At 32.8% G+C, this 10,851-nt stretch overlaps 1 protein-coding gene across 6 annotated transcripts in view; it reads right to left on the minus strand.

Annotated features, from left to right (window-relative positions):
- Positions 1–10,851, minus strand: part of LOC106868423 (uncharacterized) — a 350,125-nt gene that overhangs the window by 326,506 nt on the left and 12,768 nt on the right. The window lies entirely within an intron of this gene.

The following is a 10,851-nucleotide window of genomic DNA, read 5'->3' on the forward strand; positions in this document are numbered from 1 at the left end:
ATTGCCTTTTCGCTATTAGTAGGACCGATAACTAGCAAGTTGGATTGCAAGTGCTATATTACATTTATATATACATATTTTAAAAGAGATTATCTCCAAAGAATTTAAATTGAATTTGGAAGATATATTGTACGATATTTAAAGTATACTTTCGAACAAAATTCTACAAAAACTTTTATAGAAGATAAACGATGAATAAGCAGACGAAGTACGAAGCTGAAGGCAAATTGCATCAGCGTTAAAGAGTACAAAAAGGAAAGATGGATCAACATTGACATACGCTGTACGAAATGATAGATTTCAACAATCCAGAAAACATAACTTCTCACTTGCCCAATATAACAGATGAGTTCAGCACAGAGTATTTGGAATCTCAAAGAAAGAAGGGTGAAAGAAGTGAATAGCGTCTGGGTATTTTTGGAGGAATAGTGGTTCATTGATAAACACAGAAGGAAGTTTGTTTTTAACTCTAATAAATGTACAGATACGCACAGGCACACACACACACACACACACACACACACACACACACACACACACACAAACAAACACACATACACACACAATGTCTTTCTCATACGCACACTCACACACACACACGTTTTACACATAAGAGGAATATATATATATGTATATATGTATATATATATATATATATATATATATATATATATATATATATATATATATATATATATATACACAGACACACACACACACACACACACACACACACACATATATATATATATATATATATATATATATATATATATATATATATATATATATATATATATATATATATACATATATACAGTAATCCCTCGCCATATCGTGGTTCACCGGTTCATTATTTAAGCTTACGTCGAAGAAGAGCACAAATGGTGTTTTAAATTTCACTACATCTGTTTTAGTAGTATTTTATTGATGCATTCATAGATTGCATCATAATGTAAATATGCTGCTGAAGATTAAAGCTAAAATTTCACCAACTAACATGATGAACAAGTGCTGGTGAATAGGTCATTTTCTAGGTTTTATCATACATATCTATACATGCTTAAATTTTTACCTGAGGATGATGGAATTATACTAAGAAGTAATCAATGAATGGATATATATATATGCATATGGATATATATATATATATATATATATATATATATATATATATATATATATATATATATATATATAATACCTCGTTCAGTGATTTAACAGTGCTTGTTTTCACTTTTTCGAGATCAGTGTATATTTTCACTGGAAAAAGTATATACGTATTTGCATCGGGACATTTTTCGTATCGAAGATCGGCGATTGTCGTACGCTGAGGACGGGTAAATACCTAGAAATTCGAGTCCGTGCGTATCGCAGATCAAGATGGGAAGGATGACTTCCCTTTGCAAATACAGACAGGACACAGATGTGTGTCAATAGCCAGCTGGAGGAGATGTTCTCATGTGGCTAAAAGCAACAGTAACATCCACCCGTAGGGGTCAGCCGCATTTAAGTGGCAAATATACTTCACCTTGTCGTGCAGTTACTGTTAATACCTCGTTCAAAAATTTAACATTGCTTGTTTTCACTTTTTCGGGATCAGTGCCTTAGAAGCGCTAAATTTTGGTGCTAAAATTACAGTATGTTTTTTGTTCTCTGACTACACTAGTTATATCCTCTATTGAATACACTCAACTGCAACATATTCCAGCATGGTTGTTGGGCGTCTAGCTGCTACAAAATGACCAAGTGTAAGGGAATTTTTTAAAATTTCTGTTGGTTTCCGAGGGATAAGATGTTTTGCGGTATATACTTAATGTTGATCTAATCGATTTCCCCCGCCAAAAATAGAATACCTGAAATTCATGTGGCAATGCGAAAACTAATGACTTTTTAATACTTTAGTGTACCTTTCTTGCTTTACACATTTACTGTAATAATAGTTCCGAAAGGTATCTTTGTCCTCATTCTCTCTTTGTCATTATTCTCTCTAACTTGCTGCCTTTCCTGGGTTTCATAGATATTTGCAAAAGTTTACATTAGGCATTATCTTGAGTTGCCTTCTCTTCTATTCTTATAATATTCTTCTCTTTTTAATCCCATCTGGTAAGACGTTTCTTTCATTTTTATTGTTTTGTAGAAAGTGACTGTAGTTATATTTCCCTGGGAGCTCCATATTCGTGTTGGATCTGATTTCCTTTGAAACGCACTTACGTACATCACTGATTTCTTAGGGAAAGCCAAAGGTATCACAAAATACTTTTAAGCTCTTAATAGATTTCTGGGCTCTTATACGTAAAGTAAATAAATCGATTGCTTTCCTTATTATGGCCCTTTATTTTTAGTTTGATTGCAGAAGACATGAATATGTCACGTGCTACACAGTTTAATACATTAACACACTTCTTGGCTAAAATGAAAGCTAACAACGTATATCAGATGGTATATACGCAATACAATAGACACTTCTCAACTCTTGCTTCATAAATCAGTGAATAGTGAAAGTCAAATGGAACACTAGCTCAGTTTCTAAAGATATTCATCAAATGCACTTACATTTTCAATAAGCATCCTTTCTATTCTCTCCTTTATATAAGAGGAAGCAATGAACACTAAAACATATGTACAGGTTATACAAATAGAAATATACACCTCAAACTGAATTTATATATGATTACTCTGCTATCTCTATAATCGCTCTTGGACGATTTAGTACAACTGAGAATACCAGTAAGACAAAATTTGTTCAATATAATACATATATATTGCGGATACAACTCAGTCGAGAACCATTCGACGAGAGATCGAGAGGGTTCTAAGTCATTCTCGAGTGACACCTTTATCTCGGAATTATATTTCGAAAGTTTTATAGGCCCAGGCGTGGCTTAGCTGCGTGGGAAAAGTTTGCTTCTCAATCACGTGGTTCCGAGTCCTGTCCTACTGCGTGGTACCTTTGACAAGTGTTTTCTATTAAAGCCACGCGCCGATCAAAGCCTTCTAAGTGGATTTAATAGTTGAAATTGAAATCCCGTTGTGTGAATATATATATATATATATAATAAGGGTGATAAATTGGATATTAACTTAATTAACACCAATTTAAAACCAGTGGCCTAGCACAAAGGAAATTCTGAAAATTCAGAAAAATTATATTACTTACATGTGAGTAGGGATGACCATTAAGTGGACATCCTTTACGCTAGAAATCGACCATCAACGGTCAAACCTCTTCTAGAGGAGAGAAGAAATTTGGAAAGATGTCAAGGATATGCAAATTTTACCTGCAAGTCAAATGCTGGCATGCAGAAGACGGCACAAACTGCCGGTTTGTTACCTGGGACCCCACGAAAACTGCAGGGGCCTTATGGAGAAATAATTTCCTGAAGAATAGCTCCAATCGTCTCCAAAGAGAAGTATACAAATGCAATGCGCTCTTCAGATGTTATGCACAAGGCAGCTGCTGAGCAAGAGTCTTGTTTGTGCTGAGCAAGAGTCTTGTTTGTGCTGAGCAAGAGTCTTGTTTGTGCTGAGCAAGAGTCTTGTTTGTGCTGAGCAAGAGTCTTGTTTGTGCTTGGCGCAAAAGATTATGCAGCAGCCGACCTGGCTGTATCAAGCGCAAACACATAAACTTGCTCACCACAGTGAAAGACCACCACAATCAAGAAACTCGGGATGGCCTCGCCAACGCCTGCACAGTCGTCACGCCAATATTCTTGCTAAAGCCTGTTGCATCACAACAACGAAAGCAAAATCTTTTTTTCCTGCGAGACCTAGCTGCATATAATCAAGCCCTGTGCATAGCACTCGTGGAAACTAATCTGAGCTCTGATATTGAGGATGCAGTAGTACACGTACCAAGATATAACATACTGGTGAAGTTGCTGTATACATCCGTGAGGACCTCACAGCCCAGGTCCTAGTGTCATACTCAAATTCAGTATGTAACACTGAGAAAAAAAATTTAAGCGTATTGCGAGGATACACATATTCATAACATATAGATAAAAAAAAAGGAAAATTCAGGAAGTTCGGAAAATCAAAGCAAGAGATAATTAAGAAGATATTCAAATGTAGAAATCTAAACTGTAACAAAGTCAGATAACCCGAGGCTCTAACATTTGCTGTAACTCAGTTGCCAGCCGACTAAAGAGGAAGTGATTTATGTGAGTAGCTTTGAGGCTATGAAACACTGATATTTTATTCACAACTTCCAACAATTTTACTTGTTCAAAACATCCTATTGACATAATTGATTGGTGATTAAAAAAACTAAAATATTTACAATTTAGACATGACCGAGGAAAGAAGCTTATATTCTTGTTTGATAATGTTTCGGAAAAACAGTACCTATTGTATTACTATTTCTTAAATGTTTTATTTACTACAGAAAGCCTTTCAGTGTAATGTAACAGAATATAGAACTGGAAGAATTACAGAAAGTAGTCAAAAGAAATAAATGTGTTTCAGAATCCTTCATTTCAAGAAATCAATATCCAGTCAGAGACACTTCAGAAGTTATCGCCTATTGGAGTATTTTACGTACCTGTTATAATAGATGACGAATAGATATGATATGGGACAATGTGCATGAAGAAGATATTCTTGATCTCATGTAATTCTACCATTGATAATTAACATAACAGAATTATACAATTAAAAGTTAGCCATTACCACAACAGATAATCCACATCAGGTGAGTTTTTTCATTTCTTGGGAGGCATAACCTGCTATTCCTACGATCTAACAAGGAGACGATTTCTAATTTAATACTATTAACAGTGAAGAATATATTACAGTCTATAATTCATATCCTAGCAAAATTTAAATTAACACTTGTTTTATTTTAACTTGATATTCATATATGCTCTAATGGACATATAAAATATGATAGGAAACTAACGAAGAAAGTGTTACAATGCCTCCACTAGTCAAATGCATTAAACATTGTTTGCTAACTTGGTGAGGAAAACAGTCATTGTTTGAAATACAAAATAGGTAATCATGCTACTTGATTAATAGCAAACATTGATTTATACATAGGCTCACAGCAGTATGAATAAGATATGTCGAGGGACAGAAATTATAATTAGATATGTTCACGCCAATCTAATGCAAGTTAACGATATCTGTAAAATAAATCTAAAGAGATCACGTATGAGTTTGGTTTACAAAAACAATATCACTCTTCGTATAATCAATGGGGTATACTAAGCACAAAAGAGAATGATGAATGATAAATAAAATTCTGAAATTGTCGTGTCTTTTTTAATGCTATGAACCCGATAATTAAATTGACATGGTTTCAACAATTAAACAAAAACCGGTAAGAGTTTCTATTTTTAAACAGCTGACCGTTATTAAAATTTGTAATTATAATATGATAAAAGTAAATATTTTAAACACAGTTGGTGTTTTAATTACTTCGGTGAAAAGATAACTTTATTAGTGATTCGCAAAAAATATGAATTTTTTAGATAATAAATGAAGTAAATTGGAAACACTCGCTTGTGTTGATGCCGAAACACATAGACACATACATACATATATAAGTATGTATGCATATGTGTATATATATATATATATATATATATATATATATATATATGTGTGTGTGTGTGTGTGTGTGTGTGTGTGTGTGTGTGTGTGTGTGTGTGTGTGTTTACAATTTAGACATGACCGAGGAAAGAAGCTTATATTCTTGTTATATATATATATGGATGTATATACGTGTATACATGAATATACATGCATGTATAAACGCGCACGCATATATATTCTTTACTCTTTTACTTGTTTCTGTCTCTGTTTTATATACATGCTAGAGCACCGCCTACTCACGTACGCACGCACACTTACACATACGCATACACGTGCACATACGCATACACGTGCACATACACACAGAAGCACACACACACGCGCGCGCACGCACATGTTTACGTTTCCGACAGATTAATACCAAGTAGTGTAAAAAAATTGCTGTAGTATACAAACTACTCACTGCATTAGTTAACTGTAATATGTTTTTCCTCTGTGCCACTACTGTTAACAGTAAAGGTTATATATGACTCTCTCTACGTACAGCAAATGAATTTGATTGAACGGATTATATTCAAAATCCCTCGAGGGAGAATTGAATTTAGGTATGACGTCAAGCCCAAAAAATGATAGATTACAATTTAATCCTGAAGACCAGTGAATACATTGACAGATAGATCAGAGAAACCCTGAAATATACAAATTTCTTTGAATAGACATCTTAGAAGCCACAAAGAAATTTTGCTTCTTTCCAATTACGAAAATCCTATTAAATTTACTATTAAAAAACAAAAACAATGTTAGTGTCATAACATCAAAACATTATTAAAAACTAATTAATCTAGAATATAGATTGTACTTTTTTTTTTACTATATTTTGTAGGAAATAGTAAATAGGAAAATATTGAGCATGCTGTTGAAAAGAATCATAACTGAAGTAATACTGCAATGTACCAGTAGTCGTGCTATATAATCAGCTATTTAGTTTTAATATGAGGTTACAGTAACAATAAACACATAATCATATTTTCAACATTTTCTAAATGTTAAAAGTTATTTGAACACTTGTGGACTCAGAATGAGCTACTCTATGATCAGTAACATTCTAGCTGTGATCCTCTCGTCATGAACATAAGTATACAGGACTAAATTAGATTGCTAACAGCTTTCTATTAGATGGAAATTTAACTGTTAATTCTAGTAAGACAGGGAACCATGTTAGAAGTTATCCTGAACAGATGGGTTACAGATTCACTTCATTGATGTTGTAATTGTGTAGCTTGAGATCTATTTCATCATCACTTCTATTTTATTCAAACTTATAGAAATTTTGTTAGTGTGTGTTTTAAGATAGAGGCAAGTAATTCTCGTAAAATTATAAAAGTTACCGACAATAGAAAGACAAAACTTCTTACAAATTAAAAATTATACAAATGAAAAATTATACAATAATTCAAAATAAGTATCATAATAGAAAATCAAAGCTTGTTGTTGCTATATGCTGCAACATTTATGATGTTTATTATTATTACTGTATGATTACGTAGACCACATAGTCCTGAATGCAAAAATAATTAGAGTATTTTATTCTTTTCGTCAATTTGTATTCTCCACGGTAGATATATTAAGTAGAGATGCACTCTATCTATGAAATCATAAGAGGTACATAATTTTTTTTCGGCCAAATTAATATGATCTATAGTTAGAAGATATCAAAATTGTAGTTAAGATATGTTTTGGAGGAATTTTCATGTGCCATAACTATTCAAATAATATTTGTATTTGTATTGTAGTTAACAGCATCAAACTTATATAACTGAAACAAGTGATATCTAATTTTGACATTAGTATACATGACAAGAGTACTAGCAACAGTAGAGATGCAAAATATTATGGGGATATCAAAGCAAGTTTACAGTGTAATGTATTGGACACATCAATTTTATTAGACAATAGTGTTCGTTTTTATAAACACAACTGAAAAAATACTTTTGCAATTCTTTTACGAGTTTAATTCTTACTCTCCTTCTTAGACTAATCTTCTGCTCATTTCAACTTCTCTACCGTTACAAGCTGCCCGTTCTTCCCGACACCTTTCTATCAACATAAGCATTATTGGGAGAGAACTTGGCGATCGTACGATTGTGCATTGTTCATATTTACAACTATAAAATCTTAGAAAAGCTACTATCATTAAGATTATCATTCCATAGACTACTAATCGCACCTTTACATCAGAGAATAAGCTTTCCTAGTAATTCTTAATAATATGTTTACACTACGCTTTAATCGGTTTAATTTCCGATCCTTAGCAGATGTTTTATTCTTGTATGAGTACATACAATATAGAGTAAAGGAAAATATCTAAAAAAATATTCTCTGCAGATGCGTTTACTCTCAGCTATGTCATTTGATTCAATTCTGGTGGTGAGTTATTCTGTTATGAGATTTCTACTCACTATATGGTGATGGAATGAAAATATCTTTTGTACGAATAATGGAACCCAAGGCTGCTTTATTCAAATGTAATGTTTATGTACGTCGGTACACATAAACAGCTATTGACATATGCATAAATGTACACGTATATACCACGCAGATTCATCACTGTTTCAGGTTTCCAAATTACTCTCGAAAGGTACTTATCTAATATGCAACACAGCATTTATTTATGAAACGAACCTCTTACTTACGCAGTCATACCAGCCTTACTTACACAGTCATATTCATCCATCCATCCGTTCACCCAGCCACCCAGCCAGCCAGCTAGTTGTGCAAGCATGTATGCATGGGCACATACTTATTATACATAACTTATTATACATACATACATACATACAAACAGACAAACAGGCAGACATGCATATGTGCATATGAGTGTGCATTCGTATGTATAAATACAAAGGAGTGTGTACAAACACTCGCTTTCTCTATAAACCAAAATCCTAAAATATGATGACTAAAAGTCAACTAGAACATAAATTCTAACTGATTTTGTTTGTTGCAGTCAGCCAAATCATTGTCAATATAATATCTCAAAGCGTCATTCAATAAACATGATGGGTAAAAATCTATTAATACATCACGTATTGGCTTTTTTCTTGAATAATTTCAATTCCAGAAGCATTAGTCTATGTAAACGTTCTATATAATGAATGATAAATTATATAATATTATATTGGCGCTTCATTAGTCATTATGTTTCAAGCAAGAGATAAAATTTCTGAAACCAAAGACATGAAAGGGAAAACCTCTGTTTATTAAGATCAGTGACCATATATTATTTTTTTACACTATCATTTTATTTAAGTAATATTCGTTAGCCAAAAGACTAGAACTAATTATCGTTAAATTGCATTATATATATAAATTATGTGCCATTACGTCCAGTCCACTGATCTCAGAGCACTTTAGTGTCGCTACCGTTGCTTTTCAAATGGCTGACAATCTCCTTAGCCGACATCAATCATTATTTCACTGTAGTTAACGTAATATTGTTTAATATAAACAAAATTATGACTTAATTAAACTGAAGTTATTAATTACATCATCTTCAGTAGGAACTGCGCTGCATAGAAGAGAGTACACATCAGGAATAATTATAATGTAACCTGATTTTGTGTTTTATTCGTCACCATCTCGCATCTATGCAGATAATTCTTCTATAAGAATATGTATATGCCACATTCACAATCTAATTCTGCACCTGAAATATAGAGAAGGCACTGCTGTGTGTCGGAAGAAATCAATATTATGTGACTCGTAGTAGAGAAAATCTCCACGAAAAGAAACGGCAGGGTCATTTTAATTTTCCCTGTGTTTGCAGCTGATTTCTATGTATCAACGCCTATGAATTAGACATGCATTTCAAACCATCGGATTTCTTTCATCATTGGTAAATTCAGATCATTTTATCAATTAAGAGAAATAAATTCAACGCAAATTAAGGGCAGTACGCTTTTCAGAGAAATAGTAAGAAAGCAACTATATTATCATATTTGCAGTTATCATGTACTATTTTAAAGAAAGCAATATCTCACTAAAATTTTAAAACATTAGAAATAACAAATAAATAAACAAATAGATAAATAATTTGTCTTTTTCTATGTCTTTCTTTCTAGTTTTCTGTTCACCTATCTACCTCAGAAACTGCTACAAGGTTAAGAATACATAATCACGAGTTTCCAGCCGCAGCTGATTTGTGACCGTTCAGAAATCCGCCAACAACATAAAAAGTCCGTTGCAGTAGACATTACTGTTATCTATCAATATGAGCTTCGAATATTGCTGCTGTGAAGTCGTCAATTTCTCTGCATTGATCGACAACCGAAATCTCAACACATATTCCACTGCAGCAATTAATACTGCCTTTAGTATTATCGATTACAATTTTTATTTTCTATCTCCACACAACAAAGTACATAATACATTGATAAAGTCTATAGAGAAAATAAAGTAAGAACGTAAACATCGTATATATTTATCGACATATCGGCTTGGGCAGATTTGTGCGTAACAAATTAAATATGTTTTTATGTATATCATATATAATAAAAGATTTATACAGCCTCATAGGAAAATGTGCGTATGTTATGGATAGGATACACAGGGATCCGTATAGAATGCAGTATTCTTTTGCCGAAGTAATATCATTTTGGTGTAAGGCAAAAGCCATATATTAATAGTGTGATGCTAAGGTTATTTCAATGTATCGCGATATATCAAATTTTGCTATTGAAATTACACCTTGGTAACTATAAAAACTATTTAAAATATTTGCCTCTTGACCACTCAGAACTTCATAGTTTTGTTGAGAAACACTCGTGATACGCGTTGTGTCCTGCGCATTTTAAACCTCTGGGAACATATACCTTGGAAAACCTGAATACACATGATTTCTTCCAGAGATAAAACAGAGGGAAATTAAATATTGAATAGCAAGAAAGAAGCACCCAATACAGCACTGGCATATTAAATATCAACGCAATAAAGATGTGAAGGAAGCTAATGTCGGTTGGATTTGAAAACAGCGCGCAGAAAGCCAGAACGAGTGCTTCAAGTTATTCTGTCTAAAGTGCGAATAATCTTATAACTCATTAGCTTATTAGTAAAATTATAAGCGGCTAAAAATGACAATTATGGATTAATTCACACACTCTAAATTTCGATGCGATATGCATAGAGAAAGATAATATACATATTTCTTTATGTCATGCATGATGCTAATAAAATAATATTGATAGATTGATTTTTCGAACATAAATATGGATCAAGGTACGAAGACCGATTGATCTTAGCAGAAGAATGAAGCAT

This window comes from Octopus bimaculoides, chromosome 10 (assembly GCF_046866305.1).
Source record: "Octopus bimaculoides isolate indiv1 chromosome 10, ASM4686630v1, whole genome shotgun sequence".
In the NCBI taxonomy this organism is placed as follows: domain Eukaryota; kingdom Metazoa; phylum Mollusca; class Cephalopoda; order Octopoda; family Octopodidae; genus Octopus; species Octopus bimaculoides.